The sequence below is a fragment of the Pongo pygmaeus genome, chromosome 1 (assembly GCF_028885625.2).
Source record: "Pongo pygmaeus isolate AG05252 chromosome 1, NHGRI_mPonPyg2-v2.0_pri, whole genome shotgun sequence".
In the NCBI taxonomy this organism is placed as follows: Eukaryota; Metazoa; Chordata; class Mammalia; order Primates; family Hominidae; genus Pongo; species Pongo pygmaeus.
Genome location: NC_072373.2, coordinates 44314407 through 44330426, shown reverse-complemented (window position 1 = coordinate 44330426; position 16020 = coordinate 44314407).

Below are 16020 nucleotides of genomic sequence, written 5' to 3'. Positions count from 1 at the left end.
GTGAGCCGAGATCATACCACTGCACTCCAGTCTGGGCAACGGAGCGAGACTCCATCTCAAAAAAAAAAAAAAAAAAAAATACAACTTCCTGATAACTTTAGGATCACATTATTTGGACTAGGTAAGAATTCTTAGACCTCTAATAAAAGGAATGACTGGTTTATAAAACTGCTAACCCAAACAGGACAAGAATTAATTGAAGGCTGGGGCAGTGCCTCATGCCTATAATCCCGGCACTTTGGGAGGCCAAGGCAGGCAGATCCCTTGAGCCCAAGAGTTTGAGGCCTGTCTAGGCAACATGGGGAAACCCTGTCTCTACAAAAAATACAAAAATTAGCAGGACATAATGGTGCATGTCTGTAGTCCCAGTTACTTGGGAGGCTGAGGTGGAAGGATTGCTTAAGCCTGGGAGGGGGAGGTTGCAGTGAGCTGAGACTGCACCACTGCACTTCAGCCTAGGCAACAGAGTGAGACCCTGTCTCAAATAAATAAATAAATAATTGAATACCAATAAAATACTTTGCCAAATTGTCATACTAAATCAGCCAGTATGGAAATTGTTAAGATGTGCAATTTGAATAAATTCCATGGTCCAACTCAAATTACCTATGCTAACCCATCTAATAAACAGTGCTATACACCTAAATTGGAGAAACACAGTTGGTATTAAAATATAAGTCCAATATTAGGCGCAGACTCATGGAGAACCCTGATGGCTGCCTGGCCCTTCCTGAGTCCTTAAAGCCTCCATTATTAAGCTTTCCATGATTCATCATGAAGAGATAAAATGTTCCAAATTAAATGTGTGTGTATGTGTGTGTGTGAGTGGGTGTGTGTGATGACTGTTCTAAATTGCTAAAATAGTTTGTGATCAATGTTTTGTTTGTTAAACCCATAATCCTGGGAAGATGAACACAACTTCAAGCACATTTCTGCTACCTGATGGGTCACTTAAACCTTTACAGAGGAATTTTATTCAATTGTCATTTTCAGTGCATGTTTTCTGGTTGTAGTGATAGAAGTACTAATACTTATTTCATTGGACAAGTTGTAAAAACAGTTTTATTTATTTATTTTGTTTTTTTTTAATTTTTTAATTTTTATTTTTTTGAGATGGATTTTCACTCTGGTTGCCCAGGCTGGAGTGCAATGGCACAATCTCAGCTCACTGCAACCTCCGCCTCCCACCTCCTGGGTTCAAGCAATTCTCCTGCCTCAGCCTCCTTAGTAGCTGGGATTACAGGCGCCTGCCACCATACCCGGCTAATTTTTTCTATTTTTAGTAGAGACGGGGTTTCACCATGTTGGCCAGGCTGGTCTTGAACTCCTGACCTCAGGTGATCTGCCCACCTCGGCCTCCCAAAGTGCTGGGATTACAGGCATGACCCACCGCGCCTGGCCTATTTATTTATTTATTTATTTATTTATTTATTTTTCAGACAGAGTTTCACTCTTGTTGCCCAGGCTGGAGTGCAATGGTACAATCTCAACTAACTGCAACCTCTGCCTCCCAGATTCAAGTGATTCTCCTGCCTCAGCCTCTTAAGTAGCTGGGATTACAGGCATGTGCCACCACACCCAGCTAATTTTGTATTTTTAGTAAAGATGGTGTTTCATTACGTTGGCCAAGCTGGTCTTGAACTCCAGACCTCAGGTGATCCACCGTCCTTGACCTCCCAAAGTGTTGGGATTACAGGCATGAGCCACGGCATCTGGCCATAAAACAGTTTTTTGCTTTTTTGTGTTTTTTTTGAGATACAATGTCCCTCTGTTGCCCAGGCTGGAGCGCACTGGCATGATCTCAGCTCACTGCAACCTCTGCCTCCCAGATTCAAGTGATTCTTCTGCCTCAGCTTCCCAAGTTGCTGGGATTATAGGCAACTGCCACCATGCCTGGCTAATATTTATATTTATAGTAGAGATGGGGTTTCACCATGTTGGCCAGGCTGGTCTCAAACTCCTGACCTCAGGCGATCCTCCTGCCTTGGCCTCCTAAAGTGTTGGGATTACAGGCGTGAGCCACTGCGGCCGGCCAGTTTTTTAAAAAGGATTGCAGATACAATACCATTAGGCAAAGCTAACTGAATTGACTAGATTGCCTTGGTCAAACGTGTTACAGATTGATGACAATCAGATCCACTTCCAGTAGAAGATGGAAGTTGACCCCTTATGAAATAAATAGTCACTGGAAAGGCCTATGCACCTAATAATAGAACGTCATGTATCCTCTGCTACTAAATACTGATATGAATAAATTCTACAAGGTTTTAATGCATTATGCCAAAGTGTATTTTCACCAGGTTAAAAAAAACTCATGGTCCACTGACTGAGGACAATCAAACCTTTCACAATCTAGAACCTGGAGATCGATTGGGTCTTCTGAGGGCAACATCACAGAAAAACTGCCCTTGGCACCCACAATGCAGCAAAACTTTGAGATCCTGAACCTTGGTCTCATAATCTCACAACTCAGAAGGGCACCCTCCAGACTCTTGGAATTGTATACTGATTGGAAACCTTAAGGTAAAGCTAACCAGGGAAGTTTCTCTCCAGAAGCAGATGGCATCCCAGATGTAGACAGCTTTTTCTCAAGATCATGGATCAAGACTGTACTATCATGATACTCTTACCTCTCAAATTTTTTATTGCTTGTGCCTGTATGAACAATAGAACTGAAAAAGGGGTCTCATGTGTGTACTCATGGGGTATACTTTTATTTGTAGAGGATTTTGCAGCCACATGGACAATCTTACACTTTGATAGATAGAAGATAAAAGGCCAGTGTCAGGGGAAAAAAAGAAAATTCTCAAAAGCACTCTATTAAGCACTTAATTTATCTTTTTTTTTTTTTTTTTTCTGAGACAGTGTCTTACTCTGTCACCCAGGTTGGAGTGCAGTGGTGCAATCACGGCTCACTACAGCCTCTATCTCCTGGGCTCTGGCAATCCTCCCACCTCAGCCTCCCAAGTAGCTGAGACTACAGGCATGTGCCGCCATGCCTGGCTAATTTTTGTATCTTTTGTAGAGACAGGGTTTCACCATGCTGCCTAGGCTAGTCTCAAACTCCTGGACTCAAGCAATCTGCTCACCTCAGCCTTCCAGTGCTAGGATTACAGGCATGAGCCACCGCGCCTGGCCTTAATTTATCTTTAGCACCAGGATACACTAAACTTTCTGGAGCTAGGAGACAAAGACTATTAGCTAGAAGGAAAGGAAAATGGGAATATAGTGAGCTTCTCTCCAGTTCATTAATATCTTAAGGGAATGCCTAATCAATTCTTTGAACGTAAGCTTCTTGAAGGCAAGCAGCCTACTCTGTTTTGTTTCCAAGTGCCTAGATTAGTGGTTGGCACACTATACATGCTCAATAAATAATTGTTGATCAATAAACAACCACAGGAACAATTTATGAGCTATGACTAATTCTCATCCTAGACTTTTTTTATTACTTTATGTTATTATCTAAAAACAGTACACGACCTTGAAACTAATTCACTGTACATTTTATAAGTGATAAAGACAAAATACCTAGCATATTCAAAGCCACGTGTTAGCTTATATTAATTGCGATCCAAATTTGCACACTGAGTTCAGCTCACCAATCTAATTAATCAAAACAGATCAAAAGCTGATCAGGGAAGGCAGAGGAAAATGAAACACAGACAGATCCTATCTTTATTTTAAATTGTTTTTTTCATCATGGCCTTTTTTTGGCATTAATTCTGACTTTTAAAAATATTGAGTTTTGGAGTGCCCCCTTAAATTTTGCACGCCAAACAAGTGCCTCACTTGCCTCACAGCAGAGGCCTCAGACAACCCCACAATAAGCACCAGAGGAGGAATGGTCCTTCCGAGTCACACAAAATTAAGGTCAGAGGGCCAGGCCATTATACCCGTGAATGACCAGCCATTGGACATAGACTAGTTTTGGCAAGGAGGCAACACCTTGTGAGAGCCAACTCTTATCTGCTGAAGGCAAAATTTGTGGAGAGGAACTTGGCTGTGAGCTATCAGCATCCAACACCCTTTCCAGCTGGGAGACATTCCTGACAGTTTGGTCCTTAAGGGGCAATATGGGAGGCACAACAACTTTTTAGTTCTGCCATTATTATTATTATCATTATTATTATTATTATTATTATTATTATTATTATTATTATTTTGAGACAGAGTCTCGCTCTGTTGCCCAGGCTGGAGTGCAATGACACGATCTCGACTCACTGCAACCTCCACCTCCTGGGTTCAAGCAATTCTCCTGCCTCAGCCTCCTGAGTAGCTGGAATTATAGGTATGAGCCACCTCGCCCAGCTAATTTTTGTATTTTTAGTAGAGGGGGTTTCACCATGTTGTCCAGGCTGGTCTCAAACTCCTGACCTCAGGTGATCCACCTGCCTTGGCCTCCCAAAGTGCTGGGATTACAGGCATGAGCCACTGCGCCTGGCCAACTTTAGACATTTCTCTACTGTTAAATTACTACAAGTGTATTAACTTTGTAATTCAACTCATTAACATATTGAGTCTTTAAACAACAACAAAGACTGGGATATGAGGTCCTGTGGACCACAGTTTTACATCCTACTGAGGTAGGAGATGACCTTTCTGATACCCCAATCCAGCCAGTCATTTATTCCAGCTTCTATCCTATAAAAGTCCTCTCCCACCCTACAGACTGGTGAGCCTATCCCAGGGAACACAGCGCTTAGGCTGCAGATGGTGAGGGTAAGCGCCCCTCCCTCAGGTCTCTTAGGCAAAAGGAGAGTTGGTATTTAGGGTCAATGAGAGTAAAAGGCTGTTGATGAGTGTAGGAGGGTGACTCAGTCATCTCAGTTTAGAACCCCAGGCTGACTGGTTCTCATTCTTACCCTTTCTCCCTTTCCTGGGCAGGTCCTCAGATCCCTGACCCCCTAGGTGAAGTGGAGACAGCCCAAGGCAGCACCCTCTGGCCAGCATGCCTCCCAAGTGCTGCCATGTCATCTGCACCAAGAAGGGTAAGTGGGGGTCCAGGCCGTGAGGAAAGGGGCCCTGTCTTAAGTCAGCTCCGCTGCCACAACACAATACCATAGAGTGGCTGAGTTAAACAATGGAAATTCTCTCTCACAATTCTGGAGTCTGGAAGTCCAGGATCAAGGTATTGATAGATTCAGTGTCTGGTGTGGGCCTACCTCCTGGTTCACAGACAGCCTTCTTCCTGCTGTACCCACCTGATCCATCTGCTTCTCAGTCTACATCTTGCCTGAGGTCTTCTTGAGGGACTAGGACAGAGAGCAAGGGCATGAGGGACCTGCTCTGCTCTAGTGTTCCAGAAAGAATGGGGTCCAGCTGCTTGTTCTCGCAGTCCAATAACAAGATGCAGACAGACTGGGAAAGAAGGGAGTTTATTATTATTATTTTTTTTTTTTTGAGACAGCATCTCGCACTGTTGCCTGGGCTAGAGTGCAGTAGCACGACCTCAGCTCACTGCAACCTCCACCTCCGGGTTCAAGCGATTCTCTGGCCTCAGCTTCCTGAGTAGCTGGGATTACAGACACCCACCATCACGCCCGGCTAATATTTTGTATTTTTAGTAGAGACAGGGTTTCACTATGTTGGCCAGGCTGGTTTCGAACCCCTGACCTCATGGTCTGCCCACCTCGGCCTCCCAAAGTGCTGAGATTACAGGCGTGAGCCACTGTGCCCAGCTAATTATGCCTAAATCTTAGCAGAATCCAGAGCCCTCTCATTATTCTAACCTTGTGGGCTTTTATCAGTTTTACAAAGGCAGTTTAGTTCTGGGAAGGGCTATTATTATTCTTGCTTTAAGGTTAAACTATAAACTAAATTTCTCCCAAAGTTGGCTTGGAATGACCAAGGACAGCTTGGATGTTAGAAGCAAGATGGAGTCAACTATATCAGATTTTTCTTACAGTCATAATTTTGTAAGGGTGGTTTTATCTGAAGGTAATCAGTATCTTTATCCTTCTCTGAAAATATAGGGATCTTACAATATTTCAGAAGTTCTCCCCCTCATTTGAGCCCCAGAGTTCAAGGCTGCAGTGAGGTATGATCACGCCACTGTACTCAGCTTTGGTCAACAGAGCAGAACCCCATCTCTAAAAAAAGGAAGAAAAACCTCTTGGCTGAGATTCTTTTGCCTCAGAAGTTAGATATCATTATACATATTGCTTTATTTATTTATTTATTTATTTGTTTGTTTGTTTGTTTGCTTTCTCGAGACAGAGTCTCGCTCTGTCACCCAGGCTGGAGTACAGTGGCACAATCTTGGCTCACTGCAGCCTCTGCCTCCTGAGTTCAAGTGATTCTTATGCCTCAGCCTCCCTGAGTAGCTGAGATTACAGGCATGCGCCTCCATGCTTGGCTAATTTTTTTGTATTTTTAGTAAAGACAGGTTTTCGCCATGTTGGTCAGGCTGGTCTTGAACTCCTGACCTCAAGGGATCCGCCCGCCACAGCCTCTCAAAGTGCTGGGATTACAGGCCCATTACATGCCCGGCCTGATATCATTATACATTTTTTTAATATATATATATGTGTTTAGATTTAGCCATCCATTTACTGTTTTCTTTGCTTACCATTCATTCCTGCATATCAGGCCTCTCTAGGCTCATGGTTTCCTTTTTCCTTAAATACATATTTTACATGAGTATTAGTGAAAATCAGTTTGTAAATTATTTCAACTTTTGATTTTTAAAAAATGTTTTAATTTTTATCTTCATTCCTGGAGTATACATCAGCTAAGCATGTACTTACAGGTTGGTATTTCTTTTCTATCGCCACTTTGGAGATGTTATTTAGAAGACAAGACACGGCCTGGCGCAGTGGCTCACACCTGTAATCCAGCACTTGGGGAGGCCCAGGCAGGCGGATCACTTGAGGCCAGGAGTTCTAGACCAGCCTTGCCAACATGGTGAAACCCTGTCTCTACTAAAAATACAAAAATTAGGCCAGGTGTGGTGCTGTATGCCTGTAATCCCAGCTACTCGGGAGGATGAGACAGGAGAATGACTTGAACCCGGGAGGCAGAGGTTGCAGTGAGCTGAGATGGCACCATTGCACTCCAGCCTAGGCAAAAAGAGCAAAACTCCACTCAAAAAAAAAAAAAAAAAAAAAAAAAAAGCCATGCATGGTGGTATAAGGCCCAGACCCAGACCCAGACCCAGACCCAGATCTGAGTTGCAGCCACCCTCACCATGCTGCCCACTGCCTGCGCTCCACCACCTGCCTCCGTGGCCAGTCATGTTGGAGCATATGAGCTTGCTACCCATACGAATAGATTACAAGGGACAAAAGCTAGTTGAACAAATGTTTCAGAGAATTATTTTTTCTTCAGTCATTGGATTTATCTACGGTTATGTGGCTGAACATTGCAGATGAACTGTCTATATAGTTATAGCTGGATTTGCTTTTTCACATTTGCTGACACTTCACCTGTGGCCCATCCATCAGTGGCATCCCCTCAAGAGGTTACTTGTCCAAGACTCATCACAAAAAATGAGAAGCTGGGGATAGAAAAATTAAGAGGCACGCTAAAAATACTCTATTGGGGCTTTCCTGGTTTGGCTTTACTATAGCACCTGTTTTTGTTTCATGTGAAATGGATCCAAAACATCAGATAAAAACCACTCTTGCAGGTTGGGCGCAGTGGCTCATGCCTGTAATCCCAGCAATTCGGGAGGCCGAGGCAGGTGGATCACAAGGTCAGGAGATTGAGACCATTCTGGCTAACACAGTGAAACTCTGTCTCTACTAAGAATACAAAAAATTAGCTGGGTGTGGTGGCACACACCTATGGTCCCAGCTACTCGGGAGCCCTGAGACAGGAGAATCACTTCAACCCAGGAGGTGGAGGTTGCAGTGAGCCAAGATGGCACCACTGCACTCCAGCCTGGGTGACAGAGGGAGACTCTGTCCCACCCCCTGCCAAAAAACAAAAACAAAAAAAAAACACTCATGCATCGGGGCATGGTGGCTCATGCCTCTAATCCCAGCACTTTGAGAGGCCGAGGCAGGTGGATCACCTGAGGCCAGGAGTTCGAGACCAGCCTTGATAAGATGGTGAGACCCCATCTCTACAAAAATACAAAAAAGTTTAGCCAGGCATGATGGTGGATGCCTGTAATCCCAGCTACTGGAGAGGCTGAGGTGGGAAAATTGCTTGAACCTGGGAGGCGAAGGTTGCAGTGAGCAGAGATCATGCCACTGCACTCCAGCCTGGGCAACAAAGAGAGACTCTGTCTCAAAAAAAAAAAGCCATGCATGCTCTCTGGCACAGCTGTATGTAGATTTGGTTTTCTATATTTAATTTTTAATCCCATTGGGTTTTGATTTATAAATATTTTAAAGCCTCTCTTTAGTATCTTGCTCTGAAATGGAGAACAGAAAATACAAGTATGCAACATTTCTTTCAGATTTTTATAAAGTTTTCATAATGAAGAATAGATGGTTTACAAATTATAATACAATAATACAATTTAACTATCAAAGTTTATGTGCGTGTCTGTGTGTGTGTGTGTGTGTGTGTGTGTGTGACAGGGTCTGGCTCTGTTGCCCAGGCTGTAGCGCAGTGGCAAGATCTTGGCTCACTGCAGCCTCAACCTCCCAGGCTCAAGCGATCCTCCCACTTCAGCCTCCCTCCCTGTAGCTGGGACCACAGGTTTTGTATTTTTAGCAAAGACAGGGTTTCACCATGTTGCCCAAGCTGGTCTTGAAATCCTGGGCTCAAGGGATCCACCTGCCTCAGCCTCCCAAAATGCTGGGATTACAGGCATGAGCCACTGTGCCTAGCCATTAACTGTCAAAGTTTTATAATTCACTATGAGTAAACTGTTTAATAGTTTCTTTCTTTTTTTTTTTTTTTTTTTTAGATGGAGTCTTGCTCTGTTACCCAGGCTGGAGTGCAGTGGCATGATCTCAGCTCACTGCTGCCTCCCAGGTTCACGCCATTCTCCTGCCTCAGCCTCCCGAGTAGCTGGGACTACAGGCACCTGCCACCATGCCCAGCTGATTTTTTGTATTTTTAGTAGAGACGGGGTTTCACCATGTTAGCCAGGATGGTCTCAATCTCCTGACCTCGTGATCCACCTGCCTCGGCCTCCCAAAGTGCTGGGATTACAGGTGTGAGCCACTGCGCCCAGCAATATTTTCAATTAAAACTGATAGCCTCCCGAGTAGCTGGGATTACAGGCACCCGCCACCACGCCCAGCTAATTTTTGTATTTTTAGTAGAGATGAGGTTTCCCCATGTTGGCCATGCTGGTCTTGAACTCCTGACCTCAAGTGATCCGCCCGCCTCAGCATCCCAAAGTGTTGGGATTATAGGCGTGAGCCACCACGCCTGGCTGGCAAATCTTTAAAAGTTTTTGTAGAGACAGGGTCTCACTATTTTACCCAGGCTGGTCTTGTACTTCTGAGCTCAAGCGATCCTACCACCTTGGCCTGCCAAAGTGCTGAGATTACAGGTGTAACCCACCATGCCTGACCACACTTGCAAATTTAAAAACATACTTCTGTAAAACTCACCTCAACCTCCTGGGCTCAGTCAATCCCCCACTTCAGCCTCCCAAGTAGCTAGGACTACAGGCACACACCATACCATGCCTGGCTAAATAATATCATTTTTATAAAGCACAAACACATGCAAAACCAAAGTATATATTGTTTAGAGCTACACATATATTTGGAAATACTTTTCTTAAAAAAAAAAACAAGAGAATGGCCGGGCGCGGTGGCTCACACCTGTAATCCCAGCACTTTGGGAGGCCGAGGCAGGCGGATCACGAGGTCAAGAGTTCAAGACCAGCCTGGCCAACATGGCGAAACCCCGTCTCTACTAAAAATACAAAAATTAGCTGGGCGAGGTGGCGTGCACCTGTAATCCCAGCTACTCAGCAGGCTGAGGCAGGAGAATCGCTTGAACTCGGGAGGCGGAGGTTGCAGTGAGCTGAGATCACGCCACTGCACTCCAGCCTGGACGACAAAGCAAGACTCTGTCTGAAATAAAAAAGAAAAAAAAGAGAATGATCAACACAGTAGTAACCTAGGGATGGGAGAAAGGCAGGGAGGTGCAGGAACTGGCATCTGGGAGACTCACACAGGGGCTTCAAAACCATGGCAGTGTTCTGGCCCACAAATTGCATGGTAAATGCACATTTTAAAAATTGTTCTTGGCTGGGCGTGGTGGCTCACGCCTGTAATCCCAGCACTTTGGGAGGCCGAGGGGGGCGGATCACGAGGTCATGAGATCGAGACCATCCTTGCTAACATGGTGAAACCCCGTGTCTACTAAAAAATAGAAAAAATTAATTGGGCATGGTGGCAGGTGCCTGTAGTTCCAGCTAGGGAGGCTGAGGCAGGAGAATGGCGTGAACCCGGGAGGCAGAGCTTACAGTGAGCCAAGTTCATGCCACACACTCCAGCCTGGGTGACAGAGCGAGACTCTGTCTCAAAAAAAAAAAAAAAAAAATTGTTCTTGGCCAGGAGTGGTGGCTCACGTCTGTAATCTCAGCACTTTGGGAGGCCAAGGCGGGTGGATCACCTGAGGACAGGAGTTTGAGACCAGCCTGGTCAACATGGCAAAACCCCATCTCTACTAAAAATACAAAAGTTAGCCAGGCATGGTGATACATGCCTGTAATCCCGGCTACTCGGGAGGCTGAGGCAGGAGAATCACTTGAACCTGGGAGATGGAGGTTGCAGTGAGCTGAGATGGCACCATTGCACTCTAGCCTGGGCGACAGTGAGACTGCGTCTCCAGAAAAAAAAAAAAATTGTTCTTATGCATTAATTTTTTTTTTTTTTTTAAAGACAGAGTCCCGCCCCATTGCCCAGGCTGGAGCGCAGTGGTGCAATGTCAGCTCACTGCAACCTCTCCCTCCTGGGTTAAATTAATTCTCCCTGCCTCATCCTCCTGAGTAGCTGGGATTACAGGCACCCACCACCATGCCCGGCTAATTTTTGTATTTTTAGTAGAGATGGGGTTTGGCCATGTTGGCCAGGCTGGTCTCGAACTCCTGACCTCTGATGATCTGCCCACCTCGGCCTCCCAAAGTGCTGGGATTACAGGCATGAGCCATCACACATGGCCGCATCAAAATATATGAGGATGTTACATATACTCCTTTGCCAGTATCTAATGATTTTTAAAAATTGTAAGCAAATCCTGCTCAATAAAATCTCTTAGACCAACCACCGTGTTTCTCTGTGCTCCCAGCTTAGAACCTGGAGCAGTTCCCCTTATTTTCAGAGCCAGTGGCTTCACATCGAGCCTGACATATGCCTCTTAAACTCCTGCTTCCACACATAGAAAGGCTCTGAGTTAGCCTTTACCTAGATGCTTGAGTGTCTTTGTGATTCATGGGGAAGCCATGCTGAGAAAATAAGGGAGGAAGGAAAGAGAGAGGAAATAGAAGCCAAGGCAGTCTTCATAGGTTGAAAAATACTCCAGAGATTTAGAAAGGTCCTTCCCAGAGACCAAGTTGTGGCCTCTGTGTGTCAGGCCCCAATCTGTCAATCTTCTTTCACGACCTTGCCTCCTAGTAGTGCCAGAAGGGTGACTGTGGAGGTCAAGGAGCCCAAGAGGTGAACTGTAGTGGCCATGTGTCACCTGGCGCCTGTCCTGAATTTAGGTCCCTTTTCTAACTTCTGTTTGATTACTTTTCAGGAGTTATATCTCCTCCAATGAACGTAATTTTTAGTGAGCAGGCAAATTTAGGTGCCTGCCTCCCATCATGGAATCTGAAGGGGACAGATCCTTCCAGTTCTGAACAAGTAAAGCTAGAAGATGGGCCTGGGACCTATGCTGGGCCAGTCGAGAAAACTCATCCTGGCTGCTAACTCATGAGTAAAGATGGTTCATCATAGCCTTAGACAGCCCTTTGCAAAAGCTTGCAGAGCTGCTCTGGTTCTAAGGGAGGAGACCACCCCTCATATTGTCTTATGCCCAATTTCTGCCTCCAAAGAAAGAAGTAAAAACTAAAAGGCAGAAATGAAATCCACAAGCAGACAGCCCGGCCCCACACCCTGAGCCTGGTAGTTAAAGATTGACCCCTGACCTAATCAGTTATTTGCATAAAAAAGGCACCCTGAAGATCCCTGTCCTGTTTGGTTCCTTTCTAATTACCGTTGTATGCAGCCCCCAGTTACATACCCCCTGCTTGCTCAATCAATCACGACCCTCTCACGTGGACCCCCTTAGAGTTGTGAGTCCTTAAAAGGGACAGGAATTGCTTTTTAGTGAGCAATTTCTCATTTAGTGAGAAGTCTTGCCGATGCTCCCAGCCAAATAAACCCCTTCCTTCTTTAACTCGGTGTCTGAGGGGTTTTGTCTGTGGCTCTTCCTGCCACATTTCTTGGTTCCCTGACCAGGAAGCGAGGTAATTGGTGGATGGTCGAGGCAGCTCCTTAGGTGGCTTTAGCCTGCCCTGTGGAACATCCCTGCAGGGGACTCCGACCAGACCGAGCGATGCAGATTCTGAGAGTGCTCCTGGGTAGGCATTTGCCCCAGTGGGACGCCTTGCCAGAGCAGTGTGTGGCAGGCCCCCGTGGAGGATCAATGCAGTGGCTGAACACCGGGAAGGAATGGGCACTTGGAGACCAGACATCTAAAACTTGCTAAGACTGGTCTTTGGAATTTGCCCACTCCGTTTGAGTGGAAGCGTGGCCTGATCACCCACGGCATGCATTTATCGGCACTTTGGTTTTGGTCTTGGTTTTGACTTGGTTTGAATTGCTTGACAGGATCGGTCTTAGGAACTTGCCCAGTCCATTTGAGTGGAAGCGTGGCCTGATCACACACAGCGTGCCTTTATTGGCACTTTGGTTTTGGTTTTGACTTGGTTTGAATTGCTTGACAGGACTGGTCTTGGGAACTTGCCTACTGCATTTGAGTGGAAGCATGGCCTGATCACCTACGACGTGCCTGTACTGGCACTTTGTTTTTGACTTGACTTGGATTACTTGATATTTTGGTTTTGGTTTTAACCTGGCTTGGATTTCTTGATACTCTGATTTTGGTTTTGATTCTGGTTTGGCGTAAACTGTAAAAGTGGGCGTGTGCTCTTTTTACCTGTTTTTTGTTTTGTGGTGTGCGTGTGGTGTGAGCGTGGTGTTTTGTCTTGAGGAAACATGGGTGAGGCACAAAGTAAGCCCACCCCACTAGGAACTATGTTGAAAAATTTCAACAAGGGATTTAAGGGAGACTATGGAGTACTATGACACCAGGAAAACTTAAAACTTTGTGTAAGATAGACTGGCCAGCATTAGAGGTGGGTTGGCCATCAGAAGGAAGCCTGGACAGGTCCCTTGTTTCAAAGGTATGGCACAAGGTAACCTGTAAGCCAAGGCACCCAGACCAGTTCCTGTACATAGACGCTTGGTTACAGCTGGTTTTAGATCCCTCCACAGTGGTTGAAAGAACTGCAGCATAAGTAGCTGGCAGAGGCAGAGAGAGAGAGAGGCAGAGGGGAGAGAGAGAGAGGAAGAGAGGAGAAAGAGACAGAGAAGAGAGAGAGAGAGACAGAGAGGAGAGAGGGGCAGAGAGGGGCAGAGGGGGCAGAGAGGGGTGCAGAGGCAGAGAGGGGCCAAATGAGGCCACTGACAACCTGTAGCCTTCTATCAAAAATCCTTAACTCAGTAATCCACAGATGGCCCAGACACATTCAACCTGTAGTGGCAACTGCTTTGCTAACAGAAAAAAGTAGAAAAACAACTTTTAGAGGAAACCTCATTGTGAGCACACCTCACTAGTTCAGTTCAGAACTATCCTAAATAAAAAAAAAAGCAAAAAAAAAAAAAGGCTATAAAAGGAAATTTTTGCAAGAAATGTTGTATAATTTAAAAGCAATTAGGTCTCCTAAATGTAAAACTATTAAAGGAACAGTTTATGTGCAAGGTATATAAGGAAAGTCAAATATACTTTTGATAGAAGAATTATAAGGAGGCATAAGAATGTAAAGTTTTACCTACATTAAAAGGTTAAAAATATGTATATTTTGTTTTAAAGGTTTAATCAAGTTTTAAAATGTTAATTGGAAAGAAAATTCTGTTTGTAAACATTGGCTAAAGTTAAAGAGGTATCATCCAGTTTTTCTGTAAACTGGACATTAAAATAAAAGCAGCATACCAAGATGCAAATGACTGGTTAAAATGGATCAAATATTCCATCTGCACGTCAAATAAAAGCAATTGTTATGCTTGTGCACATGGCAGGCCAGAGGCCCAGATTGTCCCCTTTCCACTAAGGTGGTCCTCCAGTCGACCAGGCGTAGGCTGCATGGTAGCTTTTTTCCAGGATTCTACAGCCTGGAGTAATAAGTAATGCCAAGCTCTCTCTGCTCTATCCCGAAGTCTGGCACCCTTCAGGTCAGCCCCCGAGGGCCAAACAGCTTCCGTCTCCAACACTAAGTTCATTTCGTGTCTCTCACGACAGGGAGGAAACTTAGCATTCCTTGGAGACCTGAAGGGATGTGTTGAGCTTAAGAATTTTCAAGAGCTTATCAATCAGTCAGCCCTTGTTCATCACCGAGCAGATGTGTGATGGTATTGTGGTGGACCTTTACTGGGCACTCTGCCAAATAACTGGAGTGGCACTTGTGCTTTAGTCCATTTGGCTATCCCTTTCACCCTGGCATTTCGTCAACCAGAGGGAGAAAAAATAAGACATCATAAAGTGAGAGAAGCCCCTTATGGGTCTTTCAACTCTCACATCTATTTAGTTGGAATTAGAGCCCCGCAAGGAACACCAGATCAATTTAAAGCCAGAAATCAAATAGCTACAGGATTTAAGTCAATATTTTGATGGGTGACAGTTAATAAAAATGTAGATTGGATAAACTATATCTATTACAACCAACAGCAATGAGCTTTTCATGAGTTAAAAAAAAAAAAAAAAACTCATGTTGGCCCCAGCCCTGGGGCTACCTGACCTAACAAAATCTTTTACACTCTGTGTGTCAGAAAGAGAAAAAATGGCAGTTGGAGTTTTAACCCAGACTGTGATGCCCTGGCCAAGGCTAGTGGCCTGTCTCTCAAAATAGGCCAGGTTTTCTAAAGGCTGGCCCCCATGTCTAAGGGCCCTGGCAGCAATGGCCCTGTTAGCACAAGAAGCAGATAAGCTAACTCTTGGGCAAAACCAAAACATAAAGCCCCCCATGCTGTGGTGACTTTAATAAATACCAAAAGACACCATTAGCTAACGAATGCTAGACTAACTAGACACAAAAGCTTGCTCTGAAAATCCCCGCATAACCATTGAAGTTTGCAACACCCTAAACCCCGCCACCTTGCTCCCGGTATGAGAGAGCCCAGTTGAACGTAACTGTGTAGAGGTATTGGACTCAGTTTATTGTAGTGGGCCCAACCTTCAAGACCATCCTTAAACATCAGTAGACTGGGAGCTGCAGGTGGATGGGAGCAGCTTCGCCAGCCCTTGCAAAGTGACTCTGAAGAAGACGACAAGCACTGCTCCGGTCACACCCAGAAGCTGACTGATCCACGCACAGCCGAAGCATGAGGAAACTCATTGCGGGACTCATTTTCCTTAAAACTTGGACTTGTACAGTAAGAACTTCAACTGACCTTCCTCAGACAGAGGACTGTTCCCAGTATATACATCAAGTCACTGAGGTAGGATAAAAGATTGCTACAGTCCTATTATTTTATGGTTATTATAAGTGTACCAGGACGCTAAAAGAAACTTGTTTGTATAATGCTATTCTATCCAAGGTATGTAGCCCAGGAAATAACCAACCTGATGTGTGTTATGACCCATTTTAAGCCTCCCATGATCACGTTTTTAAAATAAAATTAAGGACTGGTCCTTTTCTAGGCGACACAAGTAAAGTAATAGCTAGGACAGAAGTAAGAGGGGTCCCCAAGAATATAACCCTAAAATTTAATGCTTGTGCCACTATCAATAGCAATCGGCATGGAATAGTATGCAGCTCTTTAAATCAGGAAAAAAAAAAGTTACACGGCAGGAAATAAGTATATCTGCCATGAATTAGGCTCATGTGCAAATGTGTGTAAT